Below are 26,154 nucleotides of genomic sequence, written 5' to 3'. Positions count from 1 at the left end.
CACTTGGTATTCTTGGTGGGTCAAAGCAGAGCTGATTCATGCTGTTCGTCGATGACGTTGTCGTTGTCGTCCGATGGTGTCCCATACGTGCTCAGTTGGATAGAGACCTGACAATCGAGCAGGCCAAGACACATTGTAACGCATGTTGGGTTACAACAGCGGTATGTGGGGCGTTATCCTGTTGAAAAACACCCCTTGGTCTGCTGTTAATAAATGGCTGCAAAATTAATAAATGGCTGCACAACGGGTCGAATTACTAGACTGACGTATAAATTTGTAGTCGATGCGTGGGGTAACCACGGGAGAGTGCTCCTATTGTATAAGAAATTGCACTTGAGCCTATAACGCCGACCGCTGTGGTCGAGCGGTTGTAGGCGCTCCAGTCCGGGACCACGCGGCTGTTAAAGTTGCAGTTTCGAATCCTGTCTTAAATTAGTTAGGTTTAAGTAGTTCTAAGCCTAAGAGACTGATGACCTCAGATGTTAAGTCTCATAGTGCTTAGAGCCATTTGAACCATTTGAGACCATTACTCCAGGTGTAGGTCCAGAGTGTATAGTACGCAGACTGGCTGGTTGCATGCCATCAACTGGCTTTCTTCTAATCAACACACGGCAATCTCTATCTGCGAGGAACAACCACCTTTCATGAGAAAACACAACAGACCTCCACCGTGCCCTCCAGTATGCTCACGCTTGACACCACTGGAGCTTGGAGTCAGTGGAATGCTTGCTACTCGGCGTCCGGCTCGGATCTGTCCTTGACATAACCGATTTGTAACAGTTCGTTGTGTCACTATGGTAGCAAGTGCCTCTCAAATTGCTGCTGCAAATGTAGCACGATACGCGAAAGCTATATGCCGAACATGGCAGTCCAGAGCCCGGTTTTCTTGCGACCGTACATTCCCGCTGCCAACAGTCATGTACACTACATTGCTGCCAACTTTTTCAGCAATATCTCAGAAGAAACATCTAGCTTCTCGTATGCAAGTATCATACTCGAGGGAGTATTATCTCGTTCAAACTTAGTGTTGATAACGGCGTCTTTGTTCCCTTAAAGGTATCGCTTCACCAAGTCCAATCTAACGCCTACTACCCTTACAGTGTGTATTTGAAACAAACCTGATTTGCACTCTCATACTGGCGCTATCAGTAGAAACTGGTCTTGGGTGGACGAGACTACTGTTGGTAAGTGGGATGCTCAACGCAGACGCCTTCCAGTGTAGGTGACGTTGCTACTACTGGGTCAGGCAGGTCGTCAATTGGCATGACAAGGCTACGTGCACCACGTTCCAGACTTCTCACCAACAAAAAATGCCTGCTAGTACCAGGCATCGAACCTGGGACTCTTGCAGGGTAGTCAGCCGAGCTGACAACTCAGCTACGTAGACGGACACTTGTAAATTGCGAGAGTATTAGTTCCCAAACTTCCGACGGAAGAGGAAAAAAGTTTTTCCAATAGCCGGTGGCACTTAAACGTAAGTTAGGGTGGACTCATATTGATGGTGCTGTGTGTGTGTGTTTGCGTGGTGGAGGTGGGTTGGAGAGGGGGAAGGAGGGGCAAGGGAGGAACGGAGAGAGAGAGAGAGAGAGAGAGAGAGAGAGCAGCAGCAGAGTTGGGCGCAGAACTCGGCGGGCAGGCCAGGGCGCCTTGTAAGGGCGGGCTGATTAATGCGCACCGAGTCGCCGGCTGGTTGATTGATCGCGCAGCGCGCCGCTGTTTCCGCGGCAATCAATCACGCACTCATTATTGACGCGGGTGCAGAAGCAGCAGCAGCAGCAGCAGCCGGCGGGCGACCGTGGGCTTCCGTGGGCGGCGACGCGGCCCGGCGACGCTAAAACTTTAATCCCGGCGTAGAGAGGAGGCCGTGGGGAGGGGCCCGAGGGGCGTCGCCGGCACGTGACGCCGCCGCACGGCTCATTACGCCGCCGACGCCGCCTCTGGGTGGGCCGCCTCCCTCGGGGCCGGCCTGCAGACAAATATTATGACGAGGCGGACGCCCTCCGAAACTGGGGCGACCCCTTCGCCGCGCACGCCGACCCACGCTGTAGCTCGACCCTGTCTCGTTACCAAAGTGGCGACTCCTAGGCACCTCCTCCTAGGGAGCTAAACTGGTCCTCCTATTTTGAGACGTAAAAACATTAAAGTAAACTCCGCTTAAGACGTCGGCACACGTGACAAGTTAGCTTAAGTTGAGGACACGCTCTACGAGTTTTGTGACGTCACTTCCTCTTACACCATTGGCCATTAAAATTGCTACACCACGAAGATCACGTGCTACAGACGTGAAATTTAACCGACAGGAAGAATATTCTGTGATATACAAATGATGAGCTTTTCAGAGCAGTCACACAAGGTTGGCGCCGGTGGCGACACCTACGTCGTGCAGACATGAGGAAAGTTTCCAACAGATTTCTTATAAACAAACAGCAGCTGACCGGCGTTGCCTGGTGAAACGTTGTTGTGATGCCTCGTGTAAGGAGGAGAAATGCGTACCATCACGTTTCCGACTTTGATAGAGGTCGGATTGTAGCCTATCGCGATTGCGATTTATCGTATCGCAACATTGCTGCTCGCGTTGGTCGAGATTCAATGACTGTTAGCAGAATATGGAATCGGTGGGTTCAGGAGGGTAATACGGATCCCAACGGCCTCGTATCACTAGCAGTCGAGATGACAGGCATCTTATCCGCATGGCTGTAACGGATCGTGCAGCCACGTCTCGATCCCTGAGTCAACAGATGGGGACTTTTGCAAGACAACAACCATCTGCACGAACAGTTCGACGACGTTTGCAGCAGCATGAACTATCAGCTCGGAGACCATGGCTGCGCTTACCCTTGATGCTGCATCACAGACAGGAGCGCCTGCGATGGTGTACTCGACGACGAACCTGGGTGCACGAATGACAAAACGTCATTTTTTCGGATGAATCCAGGTTCTGTTTACAGCATCATGATGGTCGTATCCGTGTTTGGCGACATCGCGGTGAATGCACATTGGAAGCGTGTATTCGTCATCGCCATACCGGGTTATCTCTCGGCGTGATGGTATGGGGTGCGATTGGTTACACGTCTCGGTCACTCTGAACAGTGGACGTTACATTTCAGATGTGGTACGACCCGTGGCTCTACCCTTCATTCAATCCCTGCGAAACCCTACATTTCAGAGGGATAATGCACAACCGCATGTTGCAGGTCCTGTACGGGACTTTCTTGATTCAGGAAATGTTCGACTGCTGCCCTGGCCAGCACATTCTCCAGATCTCTCACCAATTGAAAATGTCTGGCCACAATACGCCAGTCACTACTCTTGATGAACTGTGGTATCGTGTTGAAGCTGTATTAACAGCTGTACCTGTACACGCCATCCAAGATCTGTTTGACTCAATGCCCAGGCGTATCAAGGCTGTTATTACGGCCAGAGATGGGTGTTCTGGGTACTGATTTCTCAGGATCTATGCACCCAAATTGCTTGAAAATGTATTCATATGTCAGTTCTAGTATAATATATTTGTGCAATGAATACCCTTTTATCATCTGCATTTCTTCTTGTTGTAGCAATTTTAATGGCCACGCTGAGGAGCCATGTCGTCAAATGAAACGCAAAATAAGTTCAGCAACGGAGGAAGAGGTAGATCGCTAATTACCGTAAAAGAGAAACGTTAAGTCGGAGGCAGGCATAATTAAAAGACACTTACACAAAGCTTTCGGCAAAAGTCCTTATCGGCAAAACAAAACACACGATCAAGGACACCGCACGTACGCAAGACCGATAACGAAGGCAGCTCCTACCTGGAATTCTCCACTCGTCGGAGGTTCGAGACCTCCCTATAGCATGGCTCTATGTGTTGTCGTTAGCGTAAGTTATTTTAAGTCATACTAAATAGTGTGTAAGCTTAGATACTAAAAGGTTTCAGATAGATTATATAATGGTAAGACAGAGATTTAGGAACCAGGTTTTAAATTGTAAGACATTTCCAGGGGCAGATGTTGACTGTGACCACAATCTATTGGTTATGAACTGTAGATTAAAACTGAAAAAAACTGCAAAAAGGTGAAAATTTGAGGAGATGGGACCTGGATAAACTGAAAGAACCAGAGGTTGTAAGTGCTTCATGGAGGAATAATTGACAAGAATGGGGGAAAGAAATACAGTAGAAGAAGAATGGGTAGCTTTGAGGGATGAAATAGTGAAGGCAGCAGAGGATCAAGTAGGTAAAAAGACGAGGGCTAGTAGAAATCCTTGGGTAACAGAAGAGATACTGAATTTAATTGATGAAAGGAGAAAATTCAAAAATGCAGTAAGTGAAGCAGGCAAAAAGGAATACAAAGGTGTCTAAAATGAGATTGACAGGAAGTGCAAAATGGCTAAGCAGGAATGGCTAGAGGACAAATGTAAGGATATAGAGGCTTATCTCACGAGGGGTAAGATAGATACTGCCTACAGGAAAATTAAAGAGACGTTTGGAGAAAAGAGAACCACTTGCATGAACATCAAGAGCTCAGGTGGAAACCCAGTTCTAAGCAAAGAGGGGAAGCAGAAGGGTGGCAGGAGTATATAGAGGGTCTACAAAAGGGCGATGTACTTGAGGACAATGTAATCTAAATGGAAGAGGATGTAGATGAAGATGAAATGGGAGATATAATACTGCGTGAAGAGTTTGACAGAGCACTGAAAGACCTGAGTCGAAACAAGGCCCCAGGAATAGACAACATTCCATTAGAACTACTGACGGCCTTGGGAGAGCCAGTCATGACAAAACTCTACCAGCTGGTGAGCAAGATGTATGAGACAGGCGAAATACTCTCAGACTTCAAGAAGAATATAATAATTCCAATCCCAAAGAAAGCAGGTGCTGACAGATGTGAAAATTACCGAACTATCAGTTTAATAAGTCACAGCTGCAAAATACTAACGCGAATTCTTTACAGACGAATGGAAAAACTGGTAGAAGCCGACCTCAGGGTAGATCGGTTTGGATTCCGTAGAAATGTTGGAACACGTGAGGCAATACTGACCCTACGGCTTATCTTAGAAGACAGATTAAGGAAAGGCAAACCTACATTTCTAGCATTTGTAGACTTAGAGAAAGCCTTTGACAATGTTGACTGGAATACTCTCTTTCAAATTCTGAAGGTGGCAGGGGTAAAATACAGGCAGCGAGAGACTATTTACAATTTGTATAGAAAGCAGATGGCAGTTATAAGAGTCGAGGAACATGAAAGGGAAGCAGTGGTTGGGAAGGCAGTGACACAGGGTTGTAGCCTCTTCCCGCTGCTATTCAATCTGTATATTGAGCAAGCAATATAGGAAAGAAGAGAAAAATTCGGAGTAGGCATTAAAATCCATGGAGAAGAAATAAAAACTTTAAGGTTCACCGATGACATTGGAATTCTGTCAGAGACATCAAAGGTCTTGGAAGAGCAGTTGAACGGAATGGACAGTGTCTTGAAAGGAGGATATAAGATGAACATCAACGAAAGCAAAACGAATATAATGGAATGTAGTCGAATTAAGTCGGGTGATGCTGAGGGAATTAGATTAGGAAATGAGACACTTAAAGTAGTAAAGGAGTTTTGCTATTTGGGGAGCAAAATAACTGATGATGGAAGAAGTAGAGAGGATATAAAATGTAGGCTGTCTATGACAAGGAAAGCTTTTCTGAAGAAGAGAAATTTGTTAACATCGAGTATTGATTTAAGTGTCAGGAAGTCGTTTCTGAAAGTATTTGTATGGAGTATAATCATGTATGGAAGTGAAACATGGACGATAAATAGTTGAGACAAGAAGACAATAGAAGCTTTCGAAATGTGGTGCTACAGAAGAATGCTGAAGATTAGATGAGTAGATTACGTGACTAAAGAGGAGATACTGAATAGGATTGGGGAGAAGAGAAGTTTGTGGCACAACGTGACTAGAAGAAGGGATAGGTTGGTAGGACATGTTCTGAGGCATCAAGGGATCAACACTTTAGTACTGGAGGGCAGTGTGGAGGATAAAAATCATAGAGGGAGACTAAGAGATGAATACACTAAGCAGATTCAGAAGGAAGTAGGTTGCAGTAGGTACTGGGAGATGAAGAAGCACAGGATAGAGTAGCATAGAGAGCTGCTTCAGACCAGTCTCAGGACTGAAGATCATAACAACAACAACAATCTTAGGGACCGATGACCTCGCAGTCTGGGCCCATAAGACCTTACCTCAAATTTTCAGTCTCTTACCTGGATTTCCCGTTGTTTGAAAATAAGTTTGCCGATATTTCGGCGGTGTGTCACGTACAGTTGTAAGTAAGAAAGTAAGAATGCTTCATGCGTCACAAGCAGGAATCTAAAGATCCACAGAAAGCAACAAGCCGTATTGTACTTGTCGTGTTCAGTACACGCTCATTTTGCTTTATGTTGCGTCTTTTGATTTTGTGTTACACCTTAAACTCCGTGAAGATATGCTGTTTTATTAAGCACCAGCACATTGAATGTCTCGAGAACGAATTGTTATTGGTACGTTTTTTATCAATAAAACGACGAAAAACGTCATATTGCTGGTTAAAGAATTTTCGTATTTAGCTATTATCGCGTTATAACTTGCGTGTTACGATAATAAGCCCTTTTCAGGCAACGGCACATTGAAAATTTATGAAAAACCTTTCATTCTTCTTAAGATTTGCTATAATTAAATGTAAATTAATAACATTTCAATAATTTAAGCCTATAAAGGAGTATAATATAAAATACAAAATCACATGTTTTTGAAGGTTTAGTCTCTGGGGTCGCCCGTACGGTAGCTCTGCGTATCCGGTCAGAGAGGCGGTGGCCTCCTGTAATAAAAAAAACAGAGTAAAGAAATCAGCGATTAACTTGAACGGATGTCAAGTGACTTCCGTCCAGACCAAACGCAGCGAACAACACCGAACAAAATGAAGGGAAAAAAAGAAAAGGGTAAAGGCACAACGTTATGGAACAGAAGTGAGGTCGGTAGGGAGTTCGCCACACGCTACCTGTTTTTCTTTTTTTTCTTTCGTGTTTTCTATCAGGTTGTGCGACTTTGTTACGAGATTAATAGAAATAATTTCCGTAATTTTCGATGTTATGTACGTATAAGTACATTCTTTATCAGGAGTCAGTTCGTGCGATTTGGTGGACTTTTATAAGTTGATCCCCTCACTGCCTGGACATGTGTCTTTTCAACTTGTCTTATTACATGTTCATGGATACTGAAGTTTTAATTTATGTATACCGCAGACACAGAACAACATGACTAGCACATGGACGAGGGAGGAAATGTGTGTTTTAGTAGAGCTAATGTAGAAACTTTATGCGTCCATTTTCGTGGTCAAACTGTATGGTTTGCGAGTCAAATAAAGCTGACAAATGCCGCTGGAGAGCGCTCAGAGCGCATGGTCACGTTAACGAGATCGTCATTTGTGTCACGTGACGTGGGATATCCAGTCTGCGTGGACGTCAGTGTTAGCTGCCCCGTCTCGTCTGGCGACGGCTTTGCGATGTCTGCAGCTTCCCCGCTGCGTGCTGCTACTGGTAACGGTTGGTATGGTGAACGAAAACGATGGTTACCAGACGGTGCTGAGATTGTTACGCAAAAGTTATGAGATGTGAGATGTATTTACTGCAGCATGTCTCGGAATTACGTTATCCCATGATCAACTGCTACAAAACAAGGAAGGAAGGAAGGAAATCAATATATCGCAATACTACACGTACTGCCCATGTAAATATCTGTATTGTTCTATAGTATAACATACATTAAAGTTTCTACACCATTAGACAGCGTCAAAAAATAAATAATTGAAATACTCTAAAATAGCTCAGTTGTAAACTAAAAGGCATCAAGGCAGCGGCCTTCTCCCGCCAAAGATAGTACTAGAGCACAGTCTAACATAGTCGCAACACTCAGTACTGTAAAAGTTGTTACCGTTTGACAGCTGGAGCGACTCTAGCTCTCCAAGCGGCGAGAAAAGAGAACTTCAGATGCGTCGTAAGCATAATGTTTGTTTTGCATTTCAATCCTGCCTGATTTACGAAATACCTAAATTATTCTTTCGCCTCCAAGCGTGATATCAGAAGATATAGAAGTTTCTAAAAAACGATGTAAACTAAGCGCAAGTAGGGATAAAATGCATGAATCCAGTGGCAAGCTACAACACATTCGTGAAGTAGCACTTGTGACGTTGGATACGACTGCAGCAGCCTCTTTAGTAGAATTTGTTGCGTCTTCTAAGTGTTCTGCCAATAAAAAAACAGACTTTGGTTTTCCTTCCCCGCAACGCTATCTGAGTGATTGTTCCAATTTAAGTCATTCGTCCTTGGGATCCTTAGGTATTTAGTTATAGCGACAACCTTTAAATTTGCTTTATTGATCGTGTAACCGAAATTTGACTTATTACTTTTAGTAGTCATGTTGACTGCGCAATTTTTTTGTTCTGTTTCAACTGTCACTTTTCGCCAAAAGCAGAAATCTTTATATAATTTTGTAATTCGTATTGATCGTCTGACAACTTTACTGGATGGTAAACGACAGCACCGTCTGCAAACAATCTCAGGGGCTGGTCCTCCCGAATTGTTCACACATGGTTTCCCAGTAGGAACGGCTAGTATTCAGGGGGATGACAGAAACGATCATTCGACGCAAAAAAAGTCTAGTAGAAATGGTCTCTAAAATGCATACTTGAAGAGCTATGAGCCTTCTTCGTCGTCCATAATATGAAACAAATCTCTTCTACTGCAAGTTTTTTGCTTTCTATATTTTGTAATGCATTTAAGAGCCCCTGTTTACTAGACCTTCTTGCTTCGAATGATGATTCCTCTCTCATCCCTGAATACTGATCGTTCCTCCTGGAACACAGTGCACAGATTTGAAAAGACAGAAGGCCCGTAACACTTCGATAGGGAACACCAGCTATCATTTACGTTTCACTCGACGACTTCCCATCCGTTACCACGATCTGTGTCATTGCTGACGGGAAATCACTGGATAATCGCACAACTGAGAAGCTACTCCATAGACAATTTGTTTAGGAGACACTTAAGAGAAAAGATGTCGAAAGCCTCCTGAAAACCGAGAAATGTGGAATCAATTGCACATGGCGTGTCGACAGCTTTCATTGCTTCACGTGAATGAAGATCGCCTTGTGTTTCGCAAGAATCATATTTTCTGAATCCGTGCTGATTCTGTGTCAATAGATCGTTTTCTTCGAGGTATTTCATAATCTTCGAATACAGTATATGTTCCCAAATCTGTCAGTGATATGGGTGAGATAGTGTTCTGGTATTTCCCATGTTCGGTGCTTACTTACGGAGGGCGCTCTGCGTGTGACACGAGGAGATTTCCGCGGTAAGCCGAGCCTCCGCTGTGCGCTGTGCGTCACTCGCCCGCCCTGGTGATTCAGCTAGCGCGGCGCGCCGACAGCTCAGCGGGTGGCCTACCCACCTGCTCCCACTCAGCACTCAGCGTGTTTTCCTATTCGACGGTGACGACACGACCCAGGCGGAGTGCGTTTCGTGGACAGCGCTCGGAAATTAATCGTTTTCTCCATTTGCCAGCCTCACATCCTCAAATTCACTGTTGAGTAATATACATTTCCGAAACTGTCAGCACTATTAGAGAGAAAAAAGGTTACTGAAATTAAATGCGTTAAACATCATTAATTTGCTGTCACTAAATTCGACATTGACGTCAAACTTCGCTCATTTGTTTCTGTTTTTTTTTTAGTATCAGCTGATTCTTCCAATTACGCTTTATTCATTAAATTCCAGCCCCTTGTGAAAGCAGTTGGCAGCAAGGACTGTCGATGTAATTTTCACGCCGTATAGTCATGCTTTCGAAATGTGGTGCTACAGAAGAATGTTGAAGATTAGGTGGGTAGATCACATAACTAATAAGGAGGTATTGAATAGGACTGGGGAGAAGAGACGTTTGTGGCACAACTTGACTAGAAGAAGGGATCGGTTGGTAGGACATGTTCTGAGGCATCAAGGGATCACAAATTTAGCATTGGAGGGCAGCGTGGAGGGTAAAAATCGTAGAAGGAGACCAAGAGATGGATACGCTAAGCAGATTCAGAAGAATGTAGGCTGCAGTAGGTACTGGGAGATGAAGGAGCTTGCACAGTATAGAGTAGCATGGAGAGCTGCATCAAACTAGTCTCAGGACTGAAGACCACAACGACAACAACATAGTCATCACGTGATGAGTACCTGCTCTACACGTGATCAATACGTGATCAGTAGCGTTTTGGCCACATAAGCATCTTCAGTCCTTAAGAACTGTTGTTATAACATTTTTGTTGTTTTCACTGCTCCCGAAGTACCTTCACCAGAGCTGTTTAGTCATACACTTATGACAGCAGTCTAGTTTCGTCACAGGCCTGCAGTTACTCTTAAAGATGTTGATAACGTCATTCTAAATTTCCAGTGAAGTGATAACTGCTTCAAGGTAGTAGGAAGAACTTAATTGTACGTACTACAAGAAATGTTTGGGAGGTGTGTGAGAAAAGTAATGAGACTGATTTTTTATCTGCCGAAGTCCTTATTTCCTTCAAACAACAATACTGTCACCTTCAAAGTAGTTCCTTCGGCAGCTATATGCCAGCGGAGTCAGCTATAACTGTTAGGGCCGTTAATACGTTGATAAACTTATTTTGAATGTTTTCGATAGTTCCAAAATGACGTCCTTTTAAGACATTTTTCAATTTTAGGAAAAGAAAAAAGTCACAAGGACTCAGGTCAAATGAACAGCGGAGTGGTGGAACAAGAGAACGTCTTTTGAAGTAAAGCATTCCGTGATGCAAGTGTCCGTGTGAAATGAGGCGTTGTCGTGCTGCAACATTTCCATTTTCGTAACTCGCTACAAAAACGCAACGTGGATGGCGATCTCAAAAATTACGTGACGGCTGTACGGAGCTGTATCTCGGACTGAGCATCTGAAAGGGATGAAGATGTCTGATCAGGCAAAAATCTTAAAGTTTTAAACGTAGCTGCGTAGTTAGTGACCGTTTACAAATTAAAGCTAAAGCATTTACAGCCCTCGGTGGCTAAAATTAAGTCTTTGGGCCTGGTTTCGACACTCCTGTGAGTGGCTTTCAGAAATTAAATATTCAAATTGGCCTATATCATAAGTACAAGATTATGGGAAAAATTTTTGTATGTAAGTGTAAGTACTGACTAGCAGTACTCGTACAAGAAAGAAACAGTGCTTACATGTCACGTATAAGATAAATATCAAGCGATAAAGCTTTAGTCAATAAAAAAGGGATACATAGTAGGTGAACCACTATGGGCTGCTCATACACATCACGCCACAGGTACCAATAGAGTACAGGTCTGTTGCTACCTGTGGCCTGATATGTATGAGCAGCCCATAGTGGCTCCCCATCCATGTATTCCTTTTGTAAATTTTGGTGACTAAAGCTTTAACGCTTGATATTTATCTTATACGTGACATGTAACTACTGTCTCTTCGTTGTACTGTTAGTCAGTACTTACACTTTTATGTAAAAAATTTTCTCGTGATTTTGTACTTATGTTATAGATCGATTTGAATATTTAATTTCTGATGAACCCATTCGTAGAAGCGTCGAAACCAGGTCTAAAGACAATTTTTGCGACCGAGGGCTGTTATTGCTTTAAATTTAATGCCTAGTCTCACTTGATTCCACCTTGTCCCCAACCTGTTAAGGACATCTTTGCAAAACACTTAGTTGACAGTTTGTTCTGGAGGAACATTCTCACAAGAGCACGCACGCCTTCCAAGCTTTCGTCGCTTTTTGAAAGTCCCACTGAGCGAGGTTCATTTTCAATATCCGGCCTTCCGAAATTGATTTGTGCTAGCGAAAAACTTATGCACCTGATAAGGAATGTTCCCCATAGGCTAGCTTCAACATTTCAAAGGTCATACTTGCAGATTATTTGTGCTTAAGATAAAAAAATTGACGACATATGCTGCTCTAAACGTCGCTGTTCCAAATATTCACTCATGGTGGTCTCAAAAATTATGTGATGGCTGTACGGAGCAGTATCTCGGAATGAGCATCTGGAAAGGATTAACATACCGGTCTACACAAGAAGAACAACATAGCATTGCCAGATCGTTCGCAGTGTTGACAGTCTCATTACTTTTCTGACACACCTCGTATTTATTGCATTTTGTGCTTAAAGTCGAGAAGCAGGACAGAAACAGACACCTCGCTTGCTGCGTACTATTTGGTCGTGTACCTTCAATATGTTGATAAATGAAAGAGGATGTTATATGTTATTTGGACCGCCGTTGCTTTGAGGGGCGTTCATCAACGATATAAATGAGTGTTATTTCTATGTTGCTCTCCATGAGGAGTTGTCCCTAAAAATACACTTTTCGCAAGCAAAACTTTATTTCATCCTTTCAGATAGTGATGTCATGAGTGATGAATATGGTGACTACTTTTACCAGGATATTTGACTGATGCAGCAATGACAAAAATGGCTGTGGAGTGTTGGATGGCAAAGGGAGATGCTTGTGCAAACCTGTAGTTCATACGAGCTAAAGCAAAGGACTGCCTTGAGCTATTTCATATTTTTTCGTCTTGCAAGATAAAAACAATAAGTAACATGAACTAAAAATCAGAGCCAATCAATAAAGTCTTCATTTTCGGGTTCTGTGACCCAATACACAAAATATATTCATCACAGTTTTCAGCTTTCAAAATCTGTACAACTATGCTATGACCGCAGTTAAGACTATGTTGTCTTCTACAAATGATCTCGAGATTTAAATTCCGTTCGCATCCTCTTGATCTCTTTTTATCAGGTATTCAACCATTGGTTTGGTGTGCAGCAACTCAGCATGCTTTTTCGTCTTCGAGCTTCCACTTGAGAGTGTTAAACGTGATGCAGTTGCTATCCTTCGCGATCTGGTTGACGTATTTCAGTTTTGGTCTGCCTCCTGTGTTTCCCACTTCCATCGTCGCTTCATTAATGCTTTTAATAACGCCATCATGTCCAAGCAGATGGCTGATTATGTATTCCTTCTGTCTTGGATAAGCATCCTAAAGAAGGATGCTGTGCCTCCACTCTCTCAAGCACATACTCATTTGATATCTTGTTTCCCAGACAATCTTCAACATTCTACGGTAGCATCACACATCGAAGGCTACCATTTGGTGTTTTCCACCCCTGATCGTTCGAGTGTCTATACTTCACTTCCGTACAGAGGCACAAACGTCTATATGACTTCTTCACTGAGGTGCCTGTCTATGTAGCTGGATGTGAAAAGGTTTCTTCTCTTGTTAAAACAGCCTTTGCGTGGTAGATTCGCTTGCACTGTCCTGTGTTGACCTTTCAACTTTGCTATTTTACGTGCTAAGTAGGCGAAGGTCCTCTTCGCATATACTGTCCAATGCCTACGAAACCACAATACAGTTCTATTTTTTTAAAAGTGTGTAGCATAATTCGGCTACTATAAACATTAAAATTTACTTGCATTCGTCAGAAGATCACGACGTTGTGTGCTGTAACTTAGAATAGCACCTCCATATATCCACTTGTTCTGGATATAAACTAAGGTGACAAAAGTCGTGGGATAGCGATATACCCATATACAGATGGCGGCAGTATCGCGTGCACAAAGTATAAAACATCAGTGCGTTGGCAGAGCCGTCATCTCTACTCACGTGGTTCATGCCAAAAATACCCCACGGGATTGTGGTCACATGACCGGAATTAACAGACTTCGAACGCGGAATGGTACTCGGAGGTAGATGCATGGGACATTCCATTTCGGAAATTGTAATGGAATTCAGTATTGTGATATCCACAGCGTCGAGGGTGTGCCGAGAATACCAAATTTCAGGCATTATCTCTCACCATGTGGCCGAAGGCCTTCACTTAGCAACTGAGAGCAGCGGCGTTTGCATACAGTTGTCAGTGCTAACAGATAAGAAACGCCGCGTGAAGTAACCGCAGAAGTCAATGTGGGACGTAACGATGAATGTATCCGTATTTGGCATTCATGTATTATAGTAGTAGACGATCGATGCGAGTGGTTTTGCTAACAGCTCTTCACCTGCAGCGCCTCTCTCGAGCTCGTGAACCTATCGGATGGACTGGATGGACTGGAAAACCGTGACCTGGTCAGATAAGTCCCGATTTCAATTGGTTAGACCTGATGGTATGGTTCGAGTGTGGCGCAGAACACTCGAAGCCATGGACCTAAGTTTTCGATAGGCACTCTGCTGGCTGGTGGTGCGGGCTTTGTTTACATGGAATGGATGGTCCAACTGAGCCCATCATTCACGGGAAATTCTTACGTTCGATTGCTTGGAGATCATTTGCATCCATGGACTTTTTGTTCCGAAATGATGATATCTCCAAGCCACAATAGTTCCTGATTGGTTTGAAGACTTTTCTGGACAGTTCGGCTACCCATAGCGCCTGACATGAACCCCTTTGAACATTTAAGAGACATAATCGAGAGGTCAGTTCGTGCACAAAATCCTACATCGGCAACACTTTCGCAATTACGGATGATTATAGAGGCACCATGGCATAGTATTTTTTGCAGGGAACTTCCAGCGACTTTTTGAGTCCATGCCACGTCGAGTTGCTACACTACGCCGGAAAAAAAGGAGGTCCGACACGATATCAGAGCTACCTCAAGACTTTTGTCGCCTCACGCTGTATTTGTACAAAATTTACAAACTAAACCTACAGTAGCTGCTGTTAATCGATCACCAGTCACTCATTGTTAAGTAAGCATTGAGAAACGGTGTTTCATCTACTCACGGCTTCATAAATTTCACCAAAGTAGAAAAAGGAGCTGCTTACAGCTAATAGTTCGTCCACAGTCTGCAGGACACTTTCACTACACAGGTGTGCGAAAAGCTACCAGAAAGTTTCAGTGTGTTAGACAGGACCTGCACAGACAACGATGGGAGGCGTTTCGATGCATTAGCATAAATAATTCTGCTCACTTCTTCAGCCGGTTTTTTTGTTTTTTGTTGGACAGAGAATGAGAAACTTCAATTCCTTTTGTTCTGATTGTACATTTTTGTCGTGCCCTGTACATTTCAGAAAATCATATAATTACTTAAAACTATATCATTACGTACACATTCTTCATAAAGTCTCTGTGTGCGAGGGTGATGATGCTGAATTAGAGGCAATGCCATATTTTTGATGTTTTGTAACTATGTTGGATGAGGGCTGCCGACAGGATATCCTACCCCATTTTGTTGCTCCAAGTATCAATTTTAAATAACTTTTATATAGCATTGCTGTATAACTAATAATAGACTACTTAAAACAATTGACTTTTATAAACGTGTACACACTCCTGTTTGCAGATTAATGCAAACAAGAGTCCACTCTTATTATAAGTAAGTGTGGTAATCCTTCACACTATGTAGCTACCAAGTTTCATTTTTGAAATAGTAAAACTGACACAAAAAAAATGTATTTGACCTGACACTGAGGTAAAATGTTTAGAATTGTTCTTGTAGCGCGCCGCTCACATCTTACACCCTGTCCACATACAAGCAAGCATTCAGAACTTTGTTGTGGCTCTGTATACGACTTATAGAACTCGCATAAACTTACACTTAAATCTATAAGATCGTACTATATCATATAAATAAAAAAGAAAGCAGTTTCCATTGCGTCGCGTATATGATGCATTGCGAACCATCCCGGTTACTGATCTCTGTTGTATGTTCCACTAGACTTTAATCATAGAGTAAGCAAGCAACTTATGCCCCCCCCGTCCCCCCATGAACCACAGACCTTGCTGTTGGTAAGGAGGCTTGCGTGCCTCAGAGATACAGCTAGCCGTACCTTAGGTGCAACCACAACGGAGGGATATCTGTTGAGAGGACAGCAAATGTGTGGTTAGTGAAGAGGGGCAGCAGCCTTTTCAATGGCTGCAGGGGCCATAGTCTGGATAATTGTCTGATCTGGCCTTGTAACAATAACCAAAACGGCGTTGCTGTGCTGGTACTGCGAACGGCTGAAAGCAAGGGGAAACAACAGCCGTAATTTTTCCCTAGGACATGCATCCTTACTGTATGGTTAAATGTTGATGGCGTCCTCTTGGGTAAAATACTCCGAAGGTAAAATAGTCCCCCATTCGGATCTCCGGGCGGGGTCTACTCAAGAGGACGTCGTTATCAGGAGAAATAAAACCGGCGTTCTACGGATCGGAGTGAGGAATGTCAGATGCCTTAATCGGGCAGGTAGGTTAGAAAAATTTAAAAAGGGATATGTATAGGTTAAAGTTAGACTTAATGGAAAATAGTGAAGTTCGGTGGCAGGAGGAACAAGACTTTAGGTCCGGCGAATACAGGGTTATAAATGCAAAATCAAATAGGGGTAATGCAGGAGTAGGTTTAATAATGCACAAAAAATAGGAGTGCGGTTAAGCTACTTCAAACCACATAGTGAACGCATTATTGTGGCCAAGATGGACACGAAGCCCATGCCTACTACAGTAGTACAAGTTTATATGCCAACTAGCTCTGCAGATGAAGAAATTGATGAAATGTATGATGAGATAAATGAAATTATTCAGGTAGTGAAGGGAGACGAAAATTTAATAGTCATGGGTGATGGGAATTCGAGAGTAGGAAAAGGAAGAGAAGGAAACGTAGTAGGTGAATATGGATTGGGGGTAAGGAGTGAAAGAGGAAGCCGCCTGGTAGAATTTTGCACAGAGCATAACTTAATCATACCTAACACTTAGTTCAAGAATCATGAAAGAAGATTGTGTACATGGAAGAACCCTGGAGATACTAAAAGGTATCAGATAGATTATATAATGGTAAGACAGAGATTTAGGAATCAGGTTTTAAATTGTAAGACATTTCCAGGGGCAGATGTGGACTCTGAACACAATGTATTGGTTATGAACTGTAGATTAAAACTGAAGAAACTGCAAAAAGGTGGGAATTTAAGGAGAGGGGACCTGGATAAACTGACAGAACCACAGGTTGTACAGAGTTTCATGGGGAGCATAGGGGAACAATTGACAAGGATAGGAGAAAGAAATACAGCAGAAGAAGAATGATTAGCTTTGAGGGATGAAGTAGTGAAGTCAGCAGAGGATCAAGTAGGTAAAAAGATGAGGGCTAGTAGAAATCCCTGGGTAACAGAAGAAATATTGAATTTAACTGTTGAAAGAAGAAAATATAAAAATGCAGTAATTGAAGCAGGCAAAAAGAAATACAAACGTCTCAAAAATGAGAGCTACAGGAAGTGCGAAATGGCTAAGGAGGGATGGCTAGAGGACAAATTTAAGGATGTAGAGGCTTATCTCACTATGGGTAAAATAGATAGTGCCTACAGGACATTTGAAGAAACATTTGGAGAAAAGAGAACCACAGAAAAGAGAACCACTTCTATGAGTATCAAAAGCTCAGATGGAATTCCAGTTCTAAGCTGTGGTGTCACTGCCAGACATCACACTTGCTAGGTGGTAGCCCTTAAATCGGCCGCGGTCCGGTAGTATACGTCGGACCCGCGTGTCGCCACTATCAGTGATTGCAGACCGAGCGCCGCCTCACAGCAGGTCTAGAGAGACTTCCTAGCACTCGCCCCAGTTGTACAGCCGACTTTGCTAGCGATGGTTCACTGCCTACTTACGTTCTCATTTGCCGAGACGATAGTTTAGCATAGCCTTCAGCTACGTCATTTGCTACGACCTAGCAAAGCGCCATATTCAGTTAATATTGAGATTATGAATCATGTACCGGCAAGAGCAACGTTCATCATTAATGGATTAAAGTTAAGTATTCCACCAGCTACGTCCGTTTTTCTAAATTCTAATTTCCTTGTCCTGTTCCAGACCTCACGCCAGGCTGCATGAGCTAAAACGTGTGCTTTTTGGCCTCCTCTAGTAACACGGTGTTGGCTCTCCTGCCAACCACAATATGGGCGACGAGACAAAACCTCGTTCTTCTCTGAACTGCCCTGATTTACTTATGTAATGGCTTCGCCACAATCTGCAGATGTACTGTCCAAATTTTATCGCTTACAGAATCAGTAGATGTGGGCCTTACTGGATGCCCTTGGACAGCTCGTCCAGGGTCAACGTGCGATGCAAAACGATGCGGCAGCAGCGCTCCACCGCTAACGCAGCCACAACACGCAGTTGCACCGACTTTTCGACCTTTTGATGCTGCACTCGAAAGCTGGACGGAGTGGTCACGCCAATTTGGATTCCATCTCGCCGCCTACAGAATTCAAGGTAACGAGCAGGAGCCTTTTTTGTTATCATCGGTCAGCGTGCAAACGTACCATGTGATAGTCAAATTATTTCCCCGACACGGCGTAGCAAATCTGTCCTACGACGAAATTTTGTCTGCGTTAGATGCATATTTCATAAATCAGTCAATGTGGTTGTGAAACGGTATACCTTCTTTCGTACAAAACGTATGGCAGGTGAGACTATCGGGAGTGGGTTGCAACTTGCAAGGCCTTACTAGGGATTGTGCTTTTGAGTGTCAATGTGGACTCCCTTATTCAGATAGTATGGTACATGATGCAATTGCACAGAACGTTTCTGATGTTCGTATAAGGGAACAAATTGTGAAACTAGTCAATCCGTACCTTCAACAAGTGATGGACATATTGGATCGGCAGGACACACTAGACTTTGCTCAGGAATCATTTGAAACTTCGCCATCTGTGTGTCAGGTTAACCGGCCCGCCGGGGGAGCTGCACGGAACAGTAAACAGTCCTCGCGCCCTGCCGCGCCGCTGCCGCCAGACTCTCAGCCACATGTGCCACGCCGGCAAGCAAATGCAGTGCTAAAATCATGCCCGCGGTGCGCTACTAGACATTCTCGTGAGAATTGCCCGTCACGCCAAGCTATTTGCTTTTTCTGTAATAAAAAAGGACATGTTCAGAGTGTTTGCCAGAAAAAGCTCAGATCGGATCTCACAACCATTCCAGGCCGTTTGCTTCGCACTGAAATCGGAATCGAACCAAGGATACTCAGGCTCGTGGAAATTCGCCCATGGAAATTCCACTCCGTTCAGTGCCATTCTCTCTAACAGTGACTGTGTTCGTCCCACAAATAGTGTGCGTCGACATCGCCGGAAGTCCCGTCAAGTCGCAAGTGATTATGTACCAGTGTCAATTCACGTTGCAGGAGACAGTCGCTCTTGTCGTCAGCAGGACAACAAACTTTTTGTGGACTTGGACATTAACAGCAAAGTGATACCATTCCAGCTCGATACCAGGGCTGCAGTTTCACTGATCAATCAAAACACTTACAAACTGCTGGGCACACCTCCGTTGCGTGCCGCAAATATTAAGTTAACTAGCTATTCATGTCAAAAGATTCCTGTGTTAAGACAGTGCAGCCTTCTTGCAACATACAAAGGACAAACAAAACTGGTGTCATTTTACGTCCTTCGTTCTTCTTCTGCAGTGAACTTGTTTGGTTTCGATTTATTTCAGTTGTTTAACTTGTCTATAGTAAATCAGGTCCTATCAGTGAATCAGACTGTGCCTGCAGACAGTGTTTCTCGTCTATGTGAAGATTTTGCAGACATTTTTGCACCGGCCCTTGGTTGCGCTAAGCACTATAAGCACATTTGGAACTGAAAGTAAACGCGCAAGCGAAATTATCAGAGCGCGCAATGTTCCCCATGCATTGTGTGATGAGGTCACAAAAACATTACACGATTTGGAATGGTAAGGTGTAATTGAACGTGTGCAGGCATCTCTCTGGGCATCACCCTTAGTAATTTTGCCAAAACTTTCCTGAAAATTGAGACTTTGTGTGGAGTTCAAGGCAACAGTGAATCCACAACTAGTGATTGCAACTTTTCCTCTACCTCGCCCGGAAGATCTTTTTGACAAACTGTGCCCGGGCAAATATTTTTCGAAGTTGGACCTAGCAGATGCGTACTTGCAGATACCGGTGGACGAAGAATCCCAGCGCGTTTTGGTGGTTAACACGAATCTTGGGTTGTATCAATTCAAACGACTGCCATTTGGGTGTGCATCCGCCCCTGCATTGTTTCAGCAATATCTACAAACTGTTTGTGCGTCAGTCCCTACTGCAGCAAATTATCTGGACGATATTGTGATCTCCGGAAAGACGGAAGAAGAACATTTAGCCAATCTCAGAACATTATTTCAGGTCTTGCGACAAAATGGTCTTTGCTTGCGGAAGGACAAATTTGTGTTTTTTGCTCGTGATTTGCCATACCTGGGACATGTACTCAATGCCCAAAGCATACATTCCAGTCCGACGCACCTTCGTGCCATACAAGACTTGCCTTCGCCGCAAAATTTGAAGCAGCTACAGAGTGTGCTGGGAATAATAAATTACTGTAACAGATATGTGCCATATGCCTCTTTCATTTCAGCTCCGCTTCATCGCCTACGCCGTAAAGGTGTTCCTTTCGTCTGGACGACGGAATGCGAACGCGCCTTTCGCCAGTGGAAATCGGCGTTGCTTTCCAATACTTGCCTTACGCCATTCGATCCCCAGAAGTCCCTTTTGTTGATGGTGGGTGCATCGGATTTCGGGATCGGTGCTGTGCTTGCGCACAAAGATGGATCGCACGATCGCCCTATTGCCTTTGCGTCCAAATTGCTCTCGTCTGCGCAAAGAAATTATTCACAGATCGAGAAAGAAGCATTGGCTCTCGTATTTAGTGTTACAAAGTTTCATGATTTCTTGTATGGTCGTCACTTATCGTCACAGACCGCAAACCGTTGACATCGCTTTTTCATCCGAACAAGCCTGTACCTCCACGTACAGCGCAGAAATTCATTCGCTGGTCTATTTTCCTCTCGCAGTACCGCTACGATATCTTGTATCAGTCCACTGCTAAGCACGGAAACGCCAATGCGTTGTCCCGTTTGCCTGTTGCTGAGGATAGAGCATTCGATTCCTCCGAACTTGCTTGCATGTTCATTGATTTGGAAACTGTTGACGTGGTCCAATCGTTTCTGATTGATTTTCGTCGTGTAGCTACAGCCACAGATGCCGACCCTGTCCTTGCTCCCGTTCTGCGTTTTGTTGCTACGCAGTGGCCCTTGTCAAAGTCACGGATCGGGGATCCGTTGGTTCGCCGATTTTTTGCTCACCAGGAGAGACTTTTTGTACGACGTGGTGTTTTGCTGTTGCGTTCTGATAATGATCAGTCCAGGATCGTGGTATCGCGTTCGTTACAGTCCTCTGTCTTACAGCTTCTCCACCAGGGACACTGGGGTATAGTGAGAACGAAACAACTTGCTCGTCAGCACTGTACTTGGTTCGGAATCGATGCCGCTATTACGAATATGTGCTCTGCTTGCATGGTGTGTGCCGAACAACAATCAGCACCACTGCGGAAATTCTTTGCATGGCCAAAAGCCACTTCCCCTTGGCAACGCTTACACATCGATTTTGCTGGTCCATTCCGGAATGCCGGAATGCTCGATAGTTGGTTGTGGTAGATTCATTCAGTAATTTTCCTTTTGTTGTCCGGATGTCTTCCACGACATCTGCCACCATCCAAGCGTTATCTGCTATCTTTTGCATTGAAAGTCTTCCATAGACTTGTTTCCGACAATGGCCCACAATTCATGTCCGCAGAATTTCAGTCATTCTGCAAGGCCAATGGTATTCAGCATCTGACGTCCGCGCCGTTTTCGCACACTGACAAACGGTGCCGCTGAACGATTGGTCAGGACTTTCAAGTCACAGATGTTGAAGCTGAAAGAGTCGCATTCTCGGGAGGACGCATTACTGCTTTTTTCTCCTCGTATCGCTCTCAGCCACGAGATGGTCGCTCGCCGGCTGAGTTGCTCCACGGTCGTCATTATCGAACCTTGATGTCTTTGCTACATCCGCCGCATCGGTTTCCTGTGCAGCGGCAGACACCTGCTTTTGCTCCAGGCGACGTTGTCTACTATCGCCACTATCGAGGTTCACGGCGTTGGCTCGGAGGGCGCATTCTTCGCTGCCTCGGCCGCTCTATGTATCTGGTTTTGGGGGCCTCTGGTGACGTGCGTCGGCATCTCAATCAGCTGCGCCTCTGTCGTCGCACGGGATCTGCAGCTCCCCGTCTGCTTTCAGCGACGGGGCCGTCCGGTCAGCGCCCTGGGGACACATCTACTGCCTCGTCTGAGACCCAGGTGTTACCGACGCTGCCTTCCATTTTGCCCCATGGCGGCGAGCCGTCGCCACCCCCGCCACCCCCGCCGCCGCCTCCGCCGCCTCCGCATGTTCTCCCGCCGGCGACGCCCGCAGTGGACGCGTCGCTGCAACTGCCGGGCGCCTCCCTGGGTCACGCGCAGCCGATCGCTCCCGTGACCAGTTGTCCTCCGGCATGGAACCCTTGCCCGCTCCGGACCATATGTCGTCTTCGCCCATCTAGTGCCACGGCCCGATGGAGGTCGACCCTTCGACCCTTTCTGTCTCTCTGCGGGCGCATACACCGCATGTTGGCGTGCACCCTGGAGTAGGTTTTCAGGCGTTTCCTAGCTCCCCGCGGTCCGAATGGCAGGGTGCGGATGGCACAGCCTCGCCCGTTGTTAGGCTCCCCACCTCGTCGCATACGTCAACATGGGGTCCTCCCCACGGCGGTCGGAAGCCTTATGCCACAACCGTACGCCGATTTGCGGGGGAGGAATGTGGTGTCACCGCCAGACACCACACTTGCTAGGTGGTAGCCTTTAAATCGGCCGCGGTCCGGTAGTATACGTCGGACCCGCGTGTCGACACTATCAGTGATTGCAGTCCGAGCGCCGCCACACGGCAGGTCTAGAGAGACTTACTATTGAGATTGTGAATCATGTACCGTCAAGAGCGACGTTCATCATTAATGGATTAAAAGTTAAGTATTCCACCAGCTACGTCGGTTTTTCTAAATTCTAATTTCCTTGTCCTGTTCCAGACCTCACGCCAGCCTGCGTGATCAAAAACGCGTGCCTTTCGGCCTCCTCTAGTAACACGTTGTTGGCTCTCCTGCTATCCACAACATAAGCAAAGAAGGAAAGCAGATAGGAGGATGGAGTATATAGAGGCTCTATATAAGGGCGATGTACTTGAGGACAATATTATGGAAATGGAAGAGGATGTAGATGAAGTTCAATGGGAGATATGATATTGCGTGAAGAGTTTGAGAGAGCACTGAAAGACCTATGTCAAAACAAGGTCCCGGGAGTAGACAACAATCCATTATAACTACTGACAATCTTGGGACAGCCACTCCTGACAAAACTCTACCATCTAGTGAGCAAAATGTATGAGACAGGCGAAATACCCTCGACTTAAAGAAGAATATAATGATTCTAGCTATTTTGGTTTGAGAAGTGAGGGGAATTATGTTCAAAGTTCCATTAAATAGATAACTTCAGCAGACTTGCGTTTAAAAAAATGTAGCAGCGAATGTAATAGAACTCGCGACGTCTTATCTACAGTGCGCGACGCTTATCGTTATGCTACTAGCTATCACATAGTTAGAGCAGCTCCAGAACTCAGCAACAGTTCTTCCAGAACTTCTGCATTCCACAGTGCTGTGAGATAATGCGTATGGCCAGATCTAGACTTCTGAGAGACAGACAGTTACGGCTTTTCTTTTGCACTGCACGACGTTTTCAACAAACAGATAGCACAATAGAGTAACTCAAATGGAAAGGAACACTTACTATTTAAATTTCTGCATCCTACACTGTTGACAGTTCTGTGTAGGTGGCAGTTACGTGTTTTTAGTTCAATAATAAATGAAAAGCACCAGTTTGCTTTTGTTCAACAATATTGTAGAACAATATCAAACTGGTGCTTTTCATTTATTATTGTAACATTGTTCTACCAAGAACCGACGGAAGATTCTGTTAATATGATTTTATTTCGGTGATTACAAAATAGAGTCGAATGCATGCACTGGGTAGCCGAGGCAGCAAGTTCATGGCGATTCGGTCAACCAAGTAAATACATGTTGCAAACCACTACAGGGAGCCTGTGTGTCAGAATTCTCATCGAGTGTCCAGGAACGGTGTTATGATAGAAAAATTAGTCTCAGAAAAGAGGATTTCGTCGTCTGTTGGATTGATGATAGATTCCTGTGATGATGGTCTGTGTTCGATCCCAACTTCTCCCGATGGTTTTTAATACCGAGAGACAGATTCTATTCTCTTCTGGCTTCTGCAAGTGTAGATGGTATAATGGCATTGTGGTCTGAAATTCACATTAAACATGACATTCCTTCTCTACCAATTAGATGTTAGGTTGAACCACAATAAAGTCAGGAGTGGCGAAATGTGGGAACCTTCTTATACTAGTTACTTATTTCTAGTGACGAAACAAACGCTATGTAGGGTTACAGGACACTGATTCCATCTTTTATTTGAGCTTCTGTATGTCGATAAAATCGGTTCTGAACTTGGAATGCAACTCAGACCGCCCTTAAAGCGGAATTTGATCCCTTCGTGACAATACAGCTCTACTACTATTTGTTGTTTGTTCAAAATTGCAGATTTCTCAACATCTCCACATATTGCGCGTGAATGGGTTCGAATCCTGGCTTGGCACTAAGGTTTTCGTTATGTATTATCAAGCTCTAACATGAGAACACCTATGCGCTGGTGGATAATAGTTTTGTTTTTAATGCATTTTCATTCGTTGTCAACACTAGCGATATCTGAAGTTTTTGACTCCCAGTGGAACACAGAACTATTTGCGAGATCCCTGCAAGTTCAAGAATGATATTCCGAGTTGCTGGTGGAGAAAAATTCGGTAGCTGACGTCTCTTTGTGTGCAGTCAACAACGATATGTGTGGGGTTCGATTCCCAGTCAGCAATGAACTCTTCGTCATATTATTTATAGTTCAAACATGCTCAGATGTCGCTACTGGTGTAACAAACCCATATTTAACGTTCATTTTCTCTAGAATATAACAGCGATAGGTGCCGGGTTGGTGTCCTGGGAAGGAAAAAATTAATCTTTCGTCTAGTCATTTCAGTTAAAACATCTAGCTACTGCCGAGAAAATCCGATATGTCACAGTTGATAGTGCTTCGATAACAATCCGATTAGGTTCTGGGTTCGAATCCCTGTCCAACACAAAGATTTACCTGGCGACGTTTCAAGTGAGTTACTTATGAAGAAGCAATGTTCAACATCTCTCGTAGTTCGTTACCAGGGACTAAAGATGCTGGGTAGGAATTCGCGTCTGTTAAAAAAGTTTACGTTATGTAATTTAAAGTTGATATTTGCTAACTGATACTGTCTAAAATCGAGGCATATATCAATCTCTGTATGCCTATTCAGGAATGACTGTTAGTTTCCGTCAGTCACGAAATCTTAGTCTGCATGACCTGGGTTTGAATCCATATGCAGAACGAGACGGTTTGTCGTGTCATTTGAGGTTCATACATATTTTCAACTAGCTGCTCGTGAATAACTTAAGTTATTAATGTCATTTTGTGTTAAATAAGAAGTACGGTATGTTTCTTTGAAGAGGAAATCATGAATACGACGAACGTATTACGTGCATTACCTATCTGACATAATAATGAGAGTGGTAACATTTCAGATATGCCATTTATTGGAATAAATGTGAGCTGACAAGCCTTAAGGGCAGTCTTATCTGTTACAAGGTGTTCCCTGGAATTTCTAGTGTCGTGGTATAACTTTACGTCTTGAGTTATTGCGATACAGAGTCGAGTTTTCTAGTGGTGACTTGTTGGAATTTTCAATAGTCAAACGACTGTACCAAGGAGCGATTAGAGGAACTGCTAGACAGCTGCGTTATGTGGGTTGCATACGAATCAGGCGAAATGCAATTCAGGTCATTCGGATACTTTTGAGCACGACTGTACATTTCTGTGGAGTTTGGTGGCCAACGGAAGTGTTTAAACTCCAGGAGCCACTATCTAGCAATTCTGGACGTGTGAGTTTTCGCATTGTCCTGCTGGAATTGCCCAAGTCCGTCAGAATGTACAATGGACGTGAATAGATGCGGGTGAAGACGGGGTGCTTACGTACGTGTCATCTGTCAGAGTCGTATCTAGACGTATCAGAGGTCCCATAACACTCCAACTGCACAAGCCCTACTCCATTACAGAGCCTCCACCATGTTGAACAGTCTCCTGCTGACATGCAGAATCCATGGGTTCATGAGGTTGTCTCTATACCCATACACCTCCGTCCGCTCGATAAAATTTGAAACG

This window comes from Schistocerca gregaria, chromosome 1 (genome assembly GCF_023897955.1).
Source record: "Schistocerca gregaria isolate iqSchGreg1 chromosome 1, iqSchGreg1.2, whole genome shotgun sequence".
Lineage (NCBI taxonomy): Eukaryota > Metazoa > Arthropoda > Insecta > Orthoptera > Acrididae > Schistocerca > Schistocerca gregaria.
The sequence above is the reverse complement of the archived record's forward strand: the minus strand, read 5'-3'. Positions refer to the sequence as shown.